General features: G+C 38.9%; 1 long non-coding RNA gene across 1 annotated transcript; it reads left to right on the forward strand.

The window, feature by feature from the left end:
• Positions 1 to 1,019: 1,019 nt before the first annotated feature.
• On the forward strand, positions 1,020 to 11,703 carry LOC125484289. The gene is made up of 3 exons (XR_007263129.1): positions 1,020 to 1,479; positions 8,587 to 8,669; positions 10,529 to 11,703. It is a non-coding gene; the product is annotated as an uncharacterized LOC125484289 (long non-coding RNA).
• The last annotated feature ends 3,635 nt before the right edge of the window (positions 11,704 to 15,338 follow it).

Genomic DNA, 15,338 nt, shown 5'->3' on the forward strand with positions numbered 1-15,338 from the left:
TATCAATCATGTATTCATCCTTGTTAAATATTATCCATCGATAAACAACTGTCGGGTCAGGGAAAAGGTGCATAGTGATATCATGGACACTAGCGAAACGATAATGGTTACTGCCACTGTTATAGCTATCGCATCATTTATCTGATTAATGACATTCTAGCAAAGAAAATCATTGATTCTTTTCTACTAAGACTTTGGAGTGTATCCAACAGCTTTAGTGATGCTCTGAGTGATGAGTTTTAGCCTTCTTGATGTGGTTCTGAGCTTTTGCAAATTTACAGTACAAAATTACTTAAGATGCTCCTCTTGACTTGTAACCTCAGTAAAGTTTGAAGAATGGCTGCAATGGCAGTTGTAAACTTCAGAGTTGTGTGTTGTGGAATTTCTTTTTCAAGAATGATTTGCTTTCTCATCAGTTCTTTTGACTCTAACTTCACGGATCTTCAATATTCTATTTGCTCTATGAATTGTTGTCACTCAATGTGTCACTGTTAACACTTAGGTACTATTTTACTCTAATGACACTATCTGCCACGTTTCTATTCTTCCTAATCTTGTGCATGTGTCAAAATGCTATCTGAATTGGTGAAGCAAATGATGACTGGCTATTGTATGGGTACTTAGAGTAGGGTGCCTTGAACCTCCTGGTGTTGGCTAATGGAATGACTTTACAATGTAATGACGTACTGTATCTACCTGCTAGCTACAACATCTTCGGTGTTATCAGTGAGTCTGCTGAGAAAAAGTTGCTTTATTCTTTTCCTCCTCCTTTCTTTTTTCATTTGCTAAGTGCTACTGCATGGTGATGAGTGATCTGAATGTTTATAGGGCCTTAAAATTGTGGAAGGACCAATAAAGGGGCCAAATCTTCAGCATTGCCAAAATACAATTCAATTATTTGTTCAATCCAGAGGAAGGGATCAATGGTCTCAAGAGCAACAGAGAACAGAAAAGAGAAGCTGCAAGATATGCAATAGTTGAATACTAGAGACTGAATTGATAGGAATGAATTCAAAGCATTAATCTAACTTTAGTAATGATATTTTCTTGAAGTTCTTGAAATTAAAGCTAAATTGTTTACAATAATTAATTCCAAAATTTTCCATAGATTTTCATGATTTATTGAGTCTGATGCTGACTTGATGCAAGCACCATCCAACATCTCAGATGTTAGGAACTTGCCAGAAAAAAATTGGACACTTTTCCATAAAGAAGGGATGTCAAAAGGCTTTTGCACAACTTCCAGTATGTCCTCAAAGGCCCATTGCCATTAGCAGAAACGTTAGAGCAGACTACCTGGTTGCCACCTAGCCTAGGAAATAATGTGCAGTGTACAGTCTGGAAAATAAGAAGAATGGGTAATGTGCCTGCACTTTTGAAATTGCTGCTGAATGTGTGAATTATATTTCCACAGGTTGTCTGGTTGCATTAAGTATCTACTCCCTCCACAGGCATCCACTGTTCTGGGATAATCCTGAGGTAATTTCCTCTTCTATTACTGAGATATTAATTGACAGAGTCATTGCATGAAAACCATCCTATTAGTCCATTGCCACTAGACATTCTACCAGCATCTATAAACAAGACTCATTTATGCCATTTCTCCACTGATTTGACTTGTATCATATTTTTCTGCTTTAACAAAGATACAATGCTTTGGATATGCATTAATTTGTGTGTTTCTGTGGTATCATTGAGCATTTCATTTATGCATGAGTATAGACCAAATGGTATAATATTTCATGATGAAAATCTTATTATCCATCACCTCCCCAATGTTACCAGTCTTTTGAACGGGCCTCTCAAATGTTAATGTTGATGTCTCTGTCTGCACTTCCTCTGTGGCTGTAGCACTGTATTCTGCACTCTGTTCTGCTACCTGATGCACTTTTTTATGGTATGATCTGCCTGTGGAGCACACAAAACAACACTTTTCACTGTATCATGTGACAACAACAAATCAAATCTAGACAACTTCCAGCATCTAGATACACATAAATTGGGCAAAGCACATGTTTACATCAGTTTTCTGTATGTAGCTTATTTTACCTGGAACAGGCCACTAGTTAGAAGCCAGAACATGATAATGCCACTCCACATCAAGTATGGCAGATCAGGAGTCTCTTCCATTATTGTCTGAGATAGGCACGATGGAAAGATTTGCAGGTTGATAAAGTGTTTAGATTCATTATCAAAGCACCTTCTGTGGTTTTGAAGTCTTGAAGTAGAACGTGAACTCAGGAAGTTCTAGTTTAGAGGCAAGGAACACTACTCTTCTCAGATCATGATCACATAGGCTATGACTAGAAATTTGGGGGAATTGTGTGTCAATTCAAACTAGGCCTTTCTCAATACCAGAAACAAAATGTCCCATTTTCCAACAGATTTATGGATATTGTGCTGAGATTTTTGCTCGTTAACAAAAAGATTCCTACTGACAGGAATTATTATATATTATCACCCACATTACTATTTAATATTGTTTTAATAATCTGCAGTCTCCTACTCTACCACCCACCAGATAGAAATTTGACGCAGAGATTCCCCAACATGAAAGTAAAAGTGGGTGCTTTTTGACTCTTGCTTGCTGCTTGTTCCTCAAAACCTTCATCTTGGACACACGACATCAATTTCTCAGGACATGCTCCATGGACGTTGGCCATATACATTCTATGTCCATGGAGACTGGAATCTGATGTGTGCTACAGGTTACCATTGGCACATCTCCAGTCCACTTGCAGAATGCTACTACATTTCAATGCTGCATGTTGGATCACACTGGCAACCATCATTGCAATGCTGGTGCAAAGGCACTTTGCACACAGAGACAGGCAATCAGCTCAGTGTTCAGACCAGGCTGCATCTCAGGTCTAATTGCTCACTTTTTTTGTGATCACTCACTCAGCCCCCACCTGGCTGCTCACTGCATCTCTGTCTTGCCTTGCTCTGACTTTTTGTGCCTGCCCGTTCAGAGGTTTAAGGCTTGTAGATTCTACAAATACATTGAAAACAAGAGGGTAGCTATAGAGAGGGTAGCGCCTCTTAAAGATCAAGGATGTCATTTTTGTGTTGAACCCCAGCAGATGGGAGAGATACTAAATGAATATTTTGCATCAGTTTTTACTGTGGGGAAAGAAATGGAGTCTAGAGAATGCAGAGAAATAAACTTTGATGTTTCAAAAACAGTTCACATTACAGAAGAGGAAATTCGGGATGAGTTAGAGAATATAAAGGTGGATAAATCTCTGGGACCTGATCTAATGTATTCCAGGACATGTAGGAAATAATGGAGGAAATTACGAGATCCTTTGCAAAAATATTTGCATCATCTATAACTACGGGTGAGGTGCCAGATGGCTGGAAGGTGGCTAATGTTGTACCTCTGTTTAAGAAAGGTTGAAAGGAGAAACCAGGGAACTATAGACCTGTGAGTCTGACTTCGGTTGTGGGTAAATTGTTGGAGGTGATTATAATAAGATAATGGACATTTAGAAAGGCAAAAATTAATTCGGGATATTCAGCATGGTTTTCTGTAAGGAAAATCATGTGTAACAAACTTGACTGATTTTTTTGAGGAAGTTACCAAAAAGATCGGTGACGGCAGAGCAGTAGTCATTATTTATTTGGATTTTAGTAAAGCGTTTGACAAGGTTTCACCTGGTAGACTAATAAGTAAAGTTAGGTCACATGGGTGAGCTTGCCAATTAGGTATACAATTGGCTTAAAGACAGGAGACAGAGTAATGGTGGAGGGTTGCTTTTCGGACTGCAGACCTGTGACCAGCTGTATCCCACAGGGATTGGTTCTGGGTCGTCTTTTGTTTATCATTTATATAAATAATTTGGATGAGAATATAGAAGGCATAGTTAGTAAGTTTGTGGATAACACCAAAATTAGTGGCATAGTAGACAGTAAAGAAGGTTTTCTAAGATTACAAAGGGATCTTTATCAAATGGATCAATGGGCTGAAAATGGCAGATGGAGTTTAATGTGGTTAAATGCGAGGTATTGCATTTGGTACAACAAACAAGGGTAGGGCTTACACAATTAATGGTAGGGCTTTGGGTAGCATGGTAGAACAGAGGGACCTAGGAGTGCAGGTACATAATTCTTTGAAGTTCGTGTCACATATAGACAAGGTGGTCAAAAAGGCATTTGGCACATTTGCCTTCATTGCTCAGTCCTTCAGTATAGGAGTTGGGATGTCCCGTTGAGGTTTTACAGGACACTGGTGAGGCCTCTTCTGGAGTATTGTGTTCGGGTCTAGTCACCCAGTTATAGAAAGGAAATTATTAAGCTGGAGAGGGTTCAGAAGAGATTTACTAGGATGTTGCCAGGAATTGAAGGTTTGAGTTATAAAGAAAGGCTGGATAGGCTGGGACTTTTCCACTGGAGCTTAGGAGGTTGAGAGGCGATGTGATAGAAGTTTATAATTTAATGACAGGTATAGACAGAGTTGGTGGTAGTTGATTTTTCCCTAGGAAAAGGGAATTTCAAGACTAGGGGGTACAATTTTAAGGTGAGAGAAGAGAGTTTTAAAAAAAAGCATGAGGCAATTTTTTTTTACAAAGAGGGTGGTTTGTGTGTGGAATAAAATTCCGGAGGAAGTAGTGGATGCGGGTGCAGTTACAATGTTTAAAAGACATTTGGATGGATACATGAATAGGAAAGGTTTGGAGGGGTATGGGCCAGGAGCAGGCAGGTGGGACTAATTTTGTTGGAATTATGTTTGGCATGAACTGGATGGAACAAAGGGTCTGTTTCCGTGCTGTATGACTCTATGACTCTCTTCTGGCTTTCTGCTTAGCAAGGGACAATGGTAGGCAGCTTGTCAGCCATCATTGGTCAAAGGCTAGACATGTTGCTGTACAGCACCAAATTATGTCAATCCCTCACATAAAGCATGTGCCAGCAGCCTATATGGTGAACACACTACATGTTTATCAACCAAATAGTCATGCTTCCAAGTCAAAAGGGAATCGTCCTCAGTTGAGTCAAAGGGCTTGCTCTCAGTCAAGGCATTCAAGGGTGCAACTACTCACAGATTAGGGCTTGGGCACAGTCAGTCATTTGGGCAGTCACAGTCAAGGGATCTGTCTCATTACAGTCAGGGCATTGGGCCATAGTCAATGCTGGGCACTGTCGAGGTAAGGAGGTGGAGGGAATCAATACTGAGGATTGTAGGCTGCAGCCTGGAATGCAGAGGTGACAAAAACAGTAAAGAGGGGGAAACGACATCTACATAGAAGGAGGAGTTGGTAATGCATGGGAGGACTTGAGATGCTGTGGGAGAAGGGGTAGCAGGTGGTCACCACCACCGTGGCCTCGATGATGATCTGTGCTGGCAATGATGGGCATTACCAGACTGTAGTGATGGAGTTTAAGAGTAAGAAAGATTGTTGGAGTCTCAATTCAAGGTGTGGGTGGATACATGTGGTGATTTGGTCAAGCTCGGTTATTCAGGGTATGCTGGGTACAAAGAAACATGGAGGCTTGGGGTGGGGGGATTGGGGGTTTGGGGTAGAGGATGTGGACCTGGCGATCAGGCTGAACCTCGTACTCAACCTGAGTTTCCTTCTATGATCTGCCGATAACTAAAAATAACCTGAGAATGGAAAAATGGCTGGGACCACACCCAAATTAAGTGAAGTTAGTGACCGTTTGATGGCCAAAAATGTAGACACCCTTTTTGTATGATGGCAGGCCCTTCAATGGGCAGCTGCATCAATCATGAACCTGCATTGAGCAAGTTCACATCCTTTGCAATGATATCACCGTGCATGTGATATGTATGCAGGGTTCAAATGTTATAGAGTCATACAGCATAGAAACAGACCTTTCAGTCCAACTCGTCCATGTCGACCAGGTTTCTCAAACCAAACTAGTCCCAATTGTGCATGCTTAGCCTATATCCCTCTAAATCTTTCTTATCCAAATTTCCTTTAAATATTGTAACTGTTTGTACATCTACCATTTCCTCCGGCAGTTCATGCCACTTATGAGCCACCCTCTACGGTCACATTGCGCACAGCTAATGCAAGAGCTCCTAGAGTGCAAAGATATGTGGAACTGATCCCTTCTCTGCCTGGACTGGAAGAACAATCAAGACACCTAAATGTGCAATGCTGGGTGATGTGAGATACTTGGAGGAGAAGGGTTCATTGTAGATGCAGCACTTAGATAAACTGTTATTGATTTGCCCCATGACTGATTGAGCACTTGTCAAAATAGGATGCTATATCAAAGTATCATGATCAGTCAATACATGGCACACCCCTTGCCAAAATGCTCCATCTCTCACTCTGTGGAGACGTGTGTACAGCCAACTTCTTTTGTTTTTATTCATTTATCAAATGTGAGGACATAGCTGGCTGGGCCAGCATTTATTGCCCATCCCTAGTTACTCTTAAGAAGAAGACGGTGAGCTTTGAACCCTTGTAATCTATTTGCTGTCGGTCGATATACAACGCTGTTAGAGAGGGAGTTCCAAGATTTTGACCTGGTGACACTGAAGAAGCATAAATATATTTCCTGAGCTAGGGTGGTGAATAGCTTAGAAGGAAACCTGCAGGTGATGGTATTCCTACGTATCTGCTGCACTTCTCCTTCCAGACCTGCACTTGTAGCCACAATATTTATTGCTAGCTTAGTTCAATTTTTGGTTGGTGGTAACTGCAGGATGATAATAATGGGGGATTCAGTAATAGTAATGCCATTGAATGTTAAGGGACAATAGTTAGATTTTCTCTTGTTAGAGATGGTCATTACCTGGTACTTGTGTTGCATGAATATTACTTGCCACTTCACAGCCAAAACTTGGACATTGTTCAGGTCTTTCTGCATTTGGACATGGGCTGCTTTTAGTATCTGAGGATTCATGTATGATGCTGAACATTGTACAATCATCAGTGAAAATCCCCACGTATAACCTTCTGATGAAGAGAAGGTCATTGGCGAATCAGCTGAAGACCAGTGGGCCAAGGACAAGCGCATTCCTGTTTGAGACTGAGAAATTGCTGCCTGTAAAATGTGATATTCCTCATTGCTGCTAATAAGCTTAAAATCACAGCCTTTAACAAATGAGAACATCAGCAGCTGAATGTGGGATAGAGATCAAAATTAGTCCATCGTGCTAGGGAGTTGCTATGAGATTTTTTTTGAATTATTGAGATCAAAATAAAACATAAATGGGATAATATACAACACTTTGTAGCACGTTTCAAGGTAGAAATACGTCACCAAAAACAAACAACCAGGATAAAGCTTGTGTGGTTTATCAATGGTATCTCAATCTCTTAGTACATTGTGACCTGGAATTATTTGCTAATATCTATAAGATATAGTTGTCATTAATTATTTAAAGTTCCTCCTTACTTACGGTTGGATCTGAATGATCGTGATAAATAATTAAGTCTCACTGATGCATCACACGATTCGAATAAGAGCACTATTGTACATTCTGCTTTGGACAGGATTGATATGGAGAAGTATTTTACTGCGTGTAACAATAGAATGCAATAACTTCAGCCACTGAGGTTAAAAAAAAGTTCAGTTCTATCCAAAATGTGATTTACAAGTAGAATTTTGTAAAGTTGACCACACTTGAGAGTGAGAAATACACATCAGAAGTGAGCTTTGACTGGGGTATCAGGCTGCTGTGGTAAGATTGGAGGGAAGCACATTGGGAGGGCTCCCTGGAGCAGTCATACTGTCAAGTCACCAGTGGTGGGAATGGCAGTGACTCAGCACTCTGCTGACCAGAGGCAGAAGGCCTATTTGAATAATTAAAGGTCCAATTAAAGGCTGTTTTTTCTGGACTACCAGAGATGGAGTGACTCCTGCAATGTGGAAAAGCATCTGGGTGCATGATTACAGTCTCCCGGTCGCTTCCCAGCAACTGGCACCCTATCACTTTTGAGGGGCCTTGGCATAAGAAAGAAGCCATGGATCAAAGGCCAGCACACAGTTCTGACTCCACCACTGGAGATTAATGCTGCACCCCTGCCACTCCCCACTTCTGCCCCCAGCACCTCCTATTGTCAGGTCTTACCTACTTATCCCAGCGCAGAAAAACAGTTTTCAACTACGAAGGTAGTAGCTCAAAATGGAACCAGCCACTTTTCCCACCTTGCAGCCACTGCATTTAGTAGACTTCCTTGGTAATGGTGCCAATGCTTCATGACTGCTGACCCTATGATTGAAGATCCAGCTTGGAAAAGTAGTCCCCCACCACCCTTCCATTCTTAATTACATGGCAAGCTTGACAGTAACTAATTAAAAGATACTGAAAAAGCCTGCATTTGTGTTCCAAGAGCAAGCTTGCTGAGAAAATTCCAACCTGATATCTGTTATCCAACAAATATTTCAGCCTCTTCATCTACAGGCAAGTTCCTGTCAAGTACCCTTTTAAATTCAGTATATTATAGCTCTCTAAATGATGATGTGAAAATGCAATGCTATAACACCATAAGCAAGATAGACTTTTATGAAGCAGATTTACTATAACCTAGCTTTTTGTTATGTTTGTACAACCATATGTAGACAACATATTTCTAACAGATGCTTACTATTGCCTTTTCTTATCAGAAATATAATCCATTGAGGTTTAGCCCAGAAAATTCAGAACATAGGCACCACCATTCCTTCATACCATTTTCTGTTGGACCAAGGTAGGACATCAGAACTGTTGACTATCAACTTGATGTTGTTCTTGAAGCAAATTATTTTTGTATGAACTTAGTTTACAGTAGGTGTACTAAATGGATGTATTCCAAATCAGCAGAACTGTTTTATATCCTTATGTTACTTTAAATAATACATGATATTGGGATCTACAACATGATGATCAAAAATACAAAGTTTGGGGAGGTGTGGGTGGAGACATCTCTTGTTAAAAAAATTCAGTGATCTTTGGGGTGGGTTGAGGAGGCATTAGTGGAAAGAGACCAAAGGCAGGATCAAATGCTATGAGGTTATCAAAGCAAGATTAAATGGATCCAGTTGGAGAAGCTTAGGGAGAGAGTTCCAAAGGTAAATGGCTCAACGAATAACTTTTGGTGGTACAGAGATAGAAAATAAATCACATAATATCAAATGAAGAGATGAGTCTTGGAAATTGAGGTAAAATGATCAAAGAATATGGGGAAAAGCAGGAGCAGTCTATTGAGTTGGATGATCAGGCATGATCAAAATGAATTATTGAGCAGGCTCAAAGGGCTAATCCTGACCCTGTTTTCTATGTTTCTATGTATGTTTCTGTGGATGGCTATCTCAAAATCCATAATTTGAGAGGAATGATGCCATGCAAGGTTTAGGAAATAAGGGATTACTGAGAGTTAGACAGAAGGCCCACAGATTTGGTCAGGACCTTACTATGCCATAGGATTCCCCATTGAGGGGAGGTGGTGGCATAGTGGTTGTGACATTGGACCAGTAATCCAGAACTCTAGGTTAATGATCATAAGACATGGGTTCAAATCCCAACAACAAGGTAGATGGTGAGATTTGAATTCAGTTTAAAAAAAACTCAAATAAACAAACTAGCCCAAAGGTGACCATTCATAGATGTTCATATAGATGTTAATCCCACTGTTGATAGTCATAAAAACCGATCTGGTTCACTAAGGTCCTTTACAGGAAGGAAACTACCATCCCTACCTGGCCTGGCCTACATGTGACTCTGAACCTACATCAGTATGGTGAACTGTTCACTGCTTGATGGGCAATAAATTAAGGTCTTTCCAGCAAAACCCACGTCCAGTGGATGTGTTATTTTAACATTCTCTCAAAACCCAGAAAGCTAGTAGCCCAGATGAGACCAAATATATCAGATTACCAAATGATGATCCAGGCCAGAATTGTAGCCTGAGCCCCTGGTGATTGCTGATCATTTCTTAAAAGCTTCTGAACCCCTTACCAAAGGTGCTAACAACACACTTCTGACATTTTTTTCTCAAAGCCTAGGTGACAACTCCCAATACTTGACATTCACCATTACATTTTATTGCCACTGGGCAGGATGGAGCCTAAGATTTTTCATCTAGTGGTTCAAACATTTGCCCGTGATATTTAAATCTGAAGATTTCTCTCTGACCCAAAAATATCGGAGGCATTAATGCCAGAGGTTATGATTAGGCATACCTCAATAGTTATGCTGGAATGTTGAGGTACAGATTGTCCATCACAAAGAATAGAGTCTTAAATTGGTTTCTTGAGTCCCCTGGAGTATGTAATGACAATGATTTAAAAGATATTGGACAATGTTTGATTATAGGAATAGTGTGAATTATCAGAATGACGGTACATTGTTTAGAAATGGATGTTAACGTATCTTGTCAAGAAGCAAGATGGCTAATACAATGGTAAATTAATAACCAAACTGACCAGGACCAGAATTCAATTCAGTTCAGCAGAATGCATGACACCTTTAAATATTTATGTGAAGAATATTAACTTATTGATTTGTTGACTTTCAAAGAAAGATTGAAAGACTGCCACTTATAAATTTCAATGTGTTTATTATTTTTAGGAACTGCATTGGTCAGCATTTTGCCATGAATGAAATGAAGGTGGCTGCTGCACTAATTCTTAATCGATTTGAATTGGAAGTTGATGAAGCCAATCCACCAATTAAAACACCCCAAATAGTCCTCCGGTCAAAAAATGGAATACGCCTGAAGACTAAAAAGCTGGAGAAGTAAATCAGGAAAAAGATAATACAACTCTTCAGCAGTTTCCTTCTGCCAACTGACAAAATTAGTAACTATTTTTAAAGGATCAGCTTCAAGAACAGACAAATTATTCTGAAAGTGGATGATGATTTCACTGTAAAACATTGGAGGGTCAACTTGAACTTTGTGCAGAAGTGTAAGATAGATAATAGAAAATCGGAAGTGATATAAAATGGGCTGCTTATTTGCTATCAACAAGTTTACCATTAATTACCCTCTAGACTTCCCACCACATTGATTTTCTTCTGTTCTTCCTGTTCTTTTCCATCGTCCTTTTGAAGGCTGGATGTGTCGTCTCGAAGTTTCAGGAGTTAGTTTATCATCTTATGCAATGATCCATTTTTCTTGTAGAGAGAAGCCAAAATTGTTCACTCAGAACAGAGAATGTAATGGAATGATTTGATAAAGGTGTACAAAATTATGCAGAGTTTTGAGAGAATGAATTGAAAAACTATTTTCAGTAACAAGAGAGTTGATTGCCAAAAGGCAGAGATTTAGATAATCAGCAAAAAAAAAGTAAAAAGAGAAGATTCTTTATTTAATGAGTTGTCATGGTCAGCAATATATTGCCTGAAGGAGTGATGGAAGCAAATTCAATAATAATTTTCAAAAGGAATAGGATACATACTTGAAAAAGCTATAGAAAAAGAGCGAAGGAGAATAGACTAATTAAATAGTTGTTACATTATGCTAGCACAGGCACAATATGCTAAATGACTTCCTTATTTGCTCTAGAAATCTATGATTAAATGATATACACTATCACACTAAGTCAACATCCTTATGACTTTAATGGGTATAAAATACTGTTGATAATGTTTTTCACAACTTCTGCTGTGTCTTTTCGTATGCTGTTGCAAACAAAAGTATTGGATATGTAACAATGACTGCAATGCAGGAATCTCATCAAGTAATTGAGGTGATGACAAAAATCATTCAATAAAGCTTGGACAGTTTACTTTTGTTACCAAAACCCTGATGTAAAAGCCATTCACTTTATATCATGATATATGTTATAGAATTGGAGGTAGTCATTTTATTTGTCTTATGTTTTTACTTTACAAACTGTGACAAATTCAAACACATTGACAATTTATACAACATGCACATCTTTAACAAACAACTGGTTATCTTCATTTTCTGGTAAAACCGTTTCTCAACATCCTTGGCAATGCTAAAGATGTTTTCCTTTTCCCAAAATTGAGCAAATTAGAGATTGCGTTTTTGAGGCAATGTTACCTCAGTGCTCATAACTCCAGTAAAAATGCTGAACTGAAACGATTTATTTTAGAAATTATTTCACTTTTCCCTGCAGGATGGTGCTGTTCTTTTGGCTTCTGTGTTAGGTGTGAAATAAAGATAGGGAGAAAAGGCTGGATGTCAACACACAGATGTGCATGAACAGCCAAAGCTTAGCATTTCATTGAATCATTGAAACTAATAGCTCATAAAAGGCTATTTCACCCATGAGGTCTATGCAGATACAAAATCTTTAACTGGGGTATCAACTCAAATCCTTTTAATTCCTATCTGCATTGAAGGATTATTGGTTGTCTTAATTAATGCAAATCAATAGAATAAAATTCAACAGTTTATTATAAAGAAGGAATGTCTAGCATGTTATAAGACATTAATTAATAAATTTACTAATCATAATTTTCTTGTGGATAGTCTACAAACCCTATATGTTCCGTCCAAAGCCTACGTATCACACTTTTCAGTAACTCAATCATAATTGTTTTTATTATAATTATTCACAGTATTTTTCTAATATAAGCAAGTGCTTGCTATTTATCTTTGTTTGATTTACAAAAGATGTTGACTCGGCGTTTATCCAACCAACTCAGCCTCCCATGCACCTACATTTAGCCATTCTTGCATTCTCATATTGCAGCTATTGTTCAGGAGAACACAATACTGTCATCATCCCATCACTTTCTCAGTATATTCTCTTATAATTTTCCTGCCCCCTTTATTATGTCATCCACAAACCACTACATCCAGAACCCTGCCTTCAAGAAAATTGAGGGAGCCAAAATGATAACAGTATTAATGAAAGTTGACAATACCACAACAAATTCATGAGAAAAACCTTAAATGCCATGTAATGAAATTTAGTGTGAGCAACAGGGATCAAGAAAGTTTAAAGATGAAGTTTGGAGCCCAAATTTCACTTGGTTGTTGAAGCAAAAACAGCAAAAAGTGCATCAACAGCGCCTTTCCTGCTCTGCTCACTTTATCTTCCAATGATGCCTCTGCAAATCATGTGAAGAGGGACTGAGCTGAATTTGCTGCTTTCAGTTAATGCAGTGAGGGTGAGGTCTCAGCACCTGTAAAAAAGGAAGACAAACATCTGCTACTGTTTTCAAAACACCGAGATAAATGCGGATGTTGGAAATCAGAAACAAAAGCAAAAATTGCTGGAAAAACTCAGTATGTTTGGCAGCATCTGTGGAGACAAAACTGAGTTAACAATTCAGGTCCAGTTCTAAAAGGGGTCACTGGACCCAAAACATTGATTCTGCTTTCTCTCCGCACTACTGTTTTCAATCCTGATTGCTGTCCATTGACCTCATTTCCATGTACAGTGCATTGTGGATTTTCATTAAAAGGGGAGCAGCTTAACTCTGATGTCTTACGGTTGAACAATTCCCCACTCTCAATGTTCAAACTTGCAAATGAAGAAAAGTATTTGTGGCAAATTTTTATAGTGTCCATTTATATTGACTCCACTGCAAGTTGTCAGCTGCAGGAGAGGATGGGAAAAGAAAGAAAATGACAGGTAAAGTAAAAGAAAAAAATAAATTCATTTGACTGAGACTAAGGCTCAGACTTTCATGGAGTCAGGAAGACCCCGTGGACCTTTAGAAATGGCATGCAGGACCCAACAGCAAAAGTCCCACCCAATTTCTGACAGATCCCATTTTTGCTGGGAAGGTGTATGATTTTGCTACATGGAAAACCTGAATTCATCAGGGTAATTGAAACTTATTGCTGAGTTCAAACAGGCTGAATTGACTATTACTTAATCTTCTGTGATAGAGAAAATTGAACATTTTCTTGAAGGGGTAAAGGTATCAGTTTAGGCGTTATGATCTGAAGCTATTTAATCCCCTCCCCTTTAAATTTGCAAAGTAATCCAAGCACACAATGTCAGTGAAAGTTTTGAAAAATGTCTTCTAGGTTGCTTTAATTAACAGAGCACCCGATGTAAGTCAGAAAAAAATGAGGACCTCTTCCATAGTTTCAATTGAGTTTGTTGTTGACATTTCCCAAGGGTTGTTTTACATTAATATGAATACTTGGCAATGTTTCAAAATCTAAAATTATCTCAGCAGGTTGTTCTGATTTCACAGCTTTATGAACAATTTAAAGAGGCTTTTAAATAATTTCTTTGATATGGCCTCTGGATAGAAATATTCATTTTTATAACAGGTTAACCTCTTGCGGAGATTTAAAGGTTTCACTTGGTTTCATAAATGAGAGTGTGTTCCTCTCACTATTCAGTGTGTATGAGTGAAATATATTAGATTGCTAGAAGTTTATTCTGATGTTCTCAAGGCTCATCTGCAGTACAAAGCTTCCTCAGAATCTTGTATATTTTGTTGAGATCACTTCACATTTTTCTAAACTTCAGCGATTACAGATTCAATTTATTAAGTCATCATAGAACAGACCCTCATCTCACGCATCAATTTACTTAACCCTTGCCAAATCATTTCTAATGCAAATATATATTTTGTTAAAAGTACAATCTAAAACTTGACACACTGTTCCAGATGTGGGACTACTAAAGCTCTGTACAATTGTAGCCAGACTGTTTATTCCTGTGTTCAATCCCATTGTAATAAAGGCTAACATGCCAGTTGTCTTCCTAATTGTTTGATGAACCAGCACGTTGATATTTTGTGTTCCTTGTATGAATATACCCAAATCTCTCTGAACATCAACATTTATAAGTTTCACACATTTCAAAAAATATGCTGCATTTCTATTCTTACAAGGAAAGTGAATGAAGGCATGGTTCTTCACATCATACTCCATCTTCAATATCATACTCCATTGACTTCAGGAAGCAAGGCGGAGGACATGTCCTGTCTGCATCAATGGAGCTGAGGTGGAGATGGTCGACAGTGTCAAGGTCCTAGGAGTGATGGCCACCGACAATCTGTCCTGGTTCACCCATGTTGAAGCTATGGTCAAGAAAGACAACAGCATCTCTGCTTCCTCAGGAGGCTAAGGAAAATCGGCATGTCCACAAAGACTCTTACTAATTTTTATAAAGGCACCATAGAAAGCATTCTATCCTGATGCATCATGGCTTGGTATGGCAACTGATCTTCCCAGGACAGTAAGAAACTCAGACAGTTGTGAACACAGCCAACCTTCCATCCATTGACTCCATCTATACTTCCCACTGACACAGGAAGGCAGCCAAAATAATCAAAGACCCCTCCCATCTCAGTTATAATCTCTTCCAACCTCTTCCGTTGGGCAGAAGATAACAATGGCTTAAACACATGTAGCAATGGATCCAAGAACAACTTCTTCCCCGCTGCCATTAGACTTCTGAATAGACCCCTCAGATTTTAAATTTAATGTTGCCCT

Source organism: Rhincodon typus, chromosome 10, assembly GCF_021869965.1.
Source record: "Rhincodon typus isolate 14 chromosome 10, sRhiTyp1.1, whole genome shotgun sequence".
In the NCBI taxonomy this organism is placed as follows: Eukaryota; Metazoa; Chordata; class Chondrichthyes; order Orectolobiformes; family Rhincodontidae; genus Rhincodon; species Rhincodon typus.